We start from the raw sequence: 5,327 nt of genomic DNA on the forward strand, positions 1-5,327 counted from the left end.
ATATAGATTTATATGTGAACATGTGGGTGTATGTGTGAACAAGAGAGCCTCTCTTCTTCATAACAAGTTGTCCTCCAATCCACAAGTGCTTCTAGAGGCTGAGCGTGAGATTTATATTGAATGCAATGAAAAAAGGAGACACTATTTTGGTTTCTATTTAGATTTGGACATGTGAAATGGCTCTTAGCTGCACGTAGCAAATGGATCAACAGTAGAGAAACATCATGGCTAAGTGTTAGAGATCTGGTAACATTTAAAACCTCAGACCCGACTCCTCCAGCAACCAATCGTCTCTCAATAGCCGAGGGTTTGGACCCTCTGTATGAAGTAAATAGTGTAGAACACGGGGATAAGTTTTACTAAACTGGCCCTTTCATGCATGAATTATGATCCTTTATGTCCAGATTTTTTTCTGGACATAAAGGAAATTGTTTTTGATTTTCTTAAGGCACAAATAAAGGTGGGGAAAGAAATTCTGGGTTTTATCTTGGTGATCAGTTTTAATTTTCTCCAAATACAAAGTTATTATTTGGAAAATACATCAGTAGTGCTAGTCTTTAGGGTTTACATGTCCTCCACAGTAGAAGACGGGACTTGGATATTCCTGAGTTGGTCTGCACGATTTTTCATCCACCATATTGGATTTAACAAAAATGTTCTTGCACTTGCAAGAGTGAAAATGAGGCACTAGTGTCCACTCCAGTGGTCAGTGTGCATTTATGACATAAAAATCCAAAAGAAACACAAACAAATGGCTTTTAGATAGCTGTCCACTGCAGTGGCCGCTACACTATAAACACTGAACGTACAATGTTCATTTTCATTTCATTCCTTCAACTCTCATGCATAGACTATGTGCCCAAGGACACACAGCTTTCTTTGGATTAGCACTGCATGCTTCCCCAGTGCGCCTGAGTGGCTTTCCACTGATGGCTTCTTACACATGAAAGACTGCACCGTAATGCGCCACACAGTGTCTTCAACCCCAGCCAAGCGACATCAAAATGTGCCTTTTGCCTGTAGCCGGACGAAAGTCTTCATCCTCTGCCTCATTGTGCTGTGTCCGCCTTTCTGTCCCGCCTGTAAACGGTGTAAACAGGTGTTAACATGCCGCCCCACAAGATGCCACATGCCGCTGTGTCATGATCTCCCGAACAGCTGTCTCCCACCATTGTGTGTGTGTGTGTGTGTGTGTGTGTGTGTGTGTGTGTGTGTGTGTGGTTAAATGTGTGGGTCTTTACTGTACGAGTTATAAATGGCTACAAAGGGGCATCGGCCTCAAAGAGGGGGCAAAGAATGAATAAGAGTGTTGTTTATATGCAACTGATCACAGAGAACTTAAAAGCTACGGCTTTCAAAACTACTGTAAATGTCAAATGTAGTGGCAGTACTCTACAAAGACACAACATCTTATTGAATATTTTTTGTTTAGTTTCTAGTGCAAATATCTTTGCACACTTGAAATAAGACAAAATGAACTTGCAAGTAGCTTCTCAGCAAGATACAGGATCTTGTTTTAAGTCAATAATTCTTTCATATGGACTAAAAAATATTGGTTTTGTTGGAAGATATTTTTTCTTTCAACTAGAGATTATTCTCATGGTATAAATGAACATGAATCCCAGTAGAACTGGTACTTTTTACATCAATATTCAAGAATTACTAACTTCAAACAAGTGTCTTTATGTTGCTGAAAAGTTACATGCAAGTCAGTTTTGCCTTATGTCAAGTGTTCTGAGACATTTGCACTAGAAAGAAATGCTTGGTAAGCTTTTGTGTTTTTGCATTTTAGCATCATGCAGTGGGACAATGATCTTCTTTAATATCTTTACTAAAGTTTCAAAGATGTTTGGTGCCTAAATGCTGTCATAGATGTGGCTGCAAAGACTCCACAGAAAGCTGCAGAGACCAAAATTGTCTTGATGTTCTTCTCAATCAAGTCTGTAATTTTATTGTGATAATTTATTACAAAAAATCCCCCAAAAAACATGAAACAATTTGTTAAACAGCAGCTCATACTATGTGTCCAAAACTGTCTGTGCTTCTTATTAGTTATTCAAATCAAGCTTCTGATTAAAGTTTTTCAGTGATAAAAGTTACGCTGCCATCAATCACACAATAATCAACTACAATGTCTGAAAATTGATTTCACATTTGCACTTTTTGCCACCTTCCTGTTACTCTCCATGTCAATATGTTTTAGCAAACTTTGGTGTTGTAAGCACTATCTGAGTTTATTATTTTCAAGTCGGTTTTTCATCATTCACAAATCAGATTAGGCCATCGGCCTCTTGTTTATTTCTGGCTGCTGATAAAGAGCATCAGCAGCCTGAAGAGACGGCCGGACACTCGGACTGTGGGAATGGATTAATAAAATAACCAGAACAAAAAACTAAAATCCAAAGCATTTTAGTTGTTCAAAATATTTCCGCACAATATTTTTCCCACAGTCATGAACAGACTGAAGCCCAAAGGCTTATTTTTCTGTTGATGTCTCAAATAATTAACGCCACTTTATTCTTTGATTATTTTACACTTTAAAGGTTTTTGGACATCATCGTTGTGCCACTGTTTTATTTCATTAACAAAATATTAGCACAATTAAGAATAGTCTAATTCTTATAGTGTCTAGAAAGTACAGCACTGAATCAGTAATTGGTTCAGCATATTTTATTTATTAGTCTAGTTGCTCTTTTCTGTATTTTTAATAATCCTATTTATATATTTTAAGCATTTCCTCAAGTTTCACTGTGTTTTATGAAAGTATTTTACAGAAAAAATATTGTAATTCAACACCACTGATAGATTTAGATAATTTTATTTTACAAACTTATCTGTCACGTCCTTCCATGAGTATCATCAACGAAACTATCAAACTTTAACCTTTTAACACAGTAAATTAATAGGTCTTGATATTAAACCTTGTGGAACACCAAATGATATGAAAATGAAAAGATTAAAAGCTGTTTAAATAACTTGATAATAGCAAGAAAACTGTTAATTTCCACTAAACTTTAAGTATTTTATTACATTTTATTAGTTGATGTGAAACATCTAATATCTGAGTTTGTCTTCAGTTTCCTCAAACCTTCATCCAATGAATCTGTTGTCATAAAACAACAAAAAGCTATTCCTCTCAGTTATATTTCTACTGCATCAGATTCTAACATTATCCTCCCAGTCCCAGTGTGATGTCCTAATTTGGTTTCGCAGCCATACAGTGTCTATTATTACATTCACCTACAGGGCGACGCGTCCTTGTTTTTGCATCTGCCAGAAGAAGTTGGCTCTAAAAGCATGCCTGGTAATCTGCCATGAATGTGGTGACATGCTAGATTTAACTGTGTCATCAGAGCACACCTCCTTACCTTTCCACCCAGACGCGCTTGCACACATTCGCGCTCGCATTTGGCGGATGAAAGGAAGTGGGGAAAGGTCGCGTCGTGGTGCGAAGTGGACAAACTCCAAAAATAGACATCGGGACTTCCAGCGACGTGGTTGGGAAAAGTTTCCTGTGGGACAAATAAAAGGAAGATCAAGGCTGAGAAGAGCTGGCAGAATCTTAGTGCAGCTTTTGTTGAGAAATTTTGGGACATCCACAGGCATTCACACACACACACACACACACACTCACACACACATCACATGCACACAATTGCACACAAACTGTCTTTTGTTTGGCGCCACTACCAAGTGGAGTGTCAGTTTCAAAGTGGGAGCCTTTAAGTGGCGCCCAGTGAGCCCGCGGTAGTGTTCATGTCATGGGCAGTTGGCTGCCGGCTGTACGTGTGTGTGAAGCGAAAGTGTGTGTTTCTTGTTTATGTGGGTATCAAATGTCTGAAGGCAGAGGAGTGTAACGGCCAACACGAGGCAGGGCTGCTGCAGGCACAGATACGTGATGGTAGACTGACCCTGACTCAGGGCACACACTTTTAGGTATTGACCTTCACACGCTGTATTTTCAGTTGCATTGTATTCTACATTTAGTTTTATGATCCGAATTTAAAAACAAGCATTAAGTTTTAGAAATGTCAAAACCGCAAAAAAATGCAGCTTGTCATTCTTGGGATTTCCGTATCATTTAATGAGATACCAGAGAAGCTGCCAGAGAGACCACAGTTTTCTCTGGCACAGCCTGGTGTTTCACTGCTGCAGGGCTTAAATTCACTCATCTGCTTTGTGAATTAATTAAGACTCACTGTGAATGACTAATGCTTAATATTTGAGAGATTTTTGAGTTTTCGAGACCTAAAATATGAAATATGTGAATCTTAGATGACTGTAGCTGGCTTCCTACCTTCCTGCCTGATCAATCCTAAGGATTTTTGTCTTTTTTCTAAATATCTTAGCACACTTGAAATACTTTTTATTAATATTCAAGAATAGTTGACTTTACCTGAGCTGATATATCTTGATGGAAAGTTATTTGTAAGTTAATTTAGTCCTGTTTCAAGTGCACTTAGATATTTGTACTAGAAAGTAGACAAAAAAAATCCTTGGTAAGATTTTATGTTTTTACAACCAGTATAGCCTGCTTTACCCCAGATCCCAGAGGACTCATGACTGGATCAACATGGATATATGTTGAACAGATCATACGATTATGACTGTTTCTATTTCTAATCCAGCAGTTGAGACGTCTGACGGGATGAATTGAAAATATCAAATGCACATTTCATCAACAAGGCAGTTCAAAGTGCTTTACACCAAATAACGTAATACAATAATGTCGTGGAATGTTATTGCGGAAATGGAACTGTGTCATAACAATCACAGAAACAGTCTTCAGTCAGAGGTTTCTTTAGATTCACTGCAAGACTGACTGCTACTGGAGATCCTTCCTGTCCATAACATCACATCTACAATGACTCTTTGTAGATTGTATGAGTTATAACAACATCTAATTTCATTTTGGGATGAAGTTTTTCTTTAATTGAATTGAAAGTCAAGCAGAAAACATTTTATTTTTATTAGTTTTTGGGAAGGCACTATAAGCCGTATCATGTTTTTTACAACCCATGCCTAATGCCAGATCACCAGAGAAGGAATGATTCAGTGAATTTGCCTGAGTTCTTCTAGATGTGACCATTTCTGCATCACTTTCCTGTAGTTATCTGTTTTGCCCTCCATCAGAAACCACTCAGCTGCCCTTGTTAAGCAAACTGTGGCCGAGGCTCGCTGTCTTGGAAAGCACTTTATTTTAAGCCCTTCAACAGTTTTGGTCATTTGCATCCTGGGAGTCCGGAGCAAAGGTGGCGGTTAGGAACACGCACACACACACACACACACACACACACACACACACACACGCACACACACACACACAC

This window comes from Poecilia reticulata, linkage group LG22 (genome assembly GCF_000633615.1).
Source record: "Poecilia reticulata strain Guanapo linkage group LG22, Guppy_female_1.0+MT, whole genome shotgun sequence".
NCBI classification, from domain to species: Eukaryota; Metazoa; Chordata; class Actinopteri; order Cyprinodontiformes; family Poeciliidae; genus Poecilia; species Poecilia reticulata.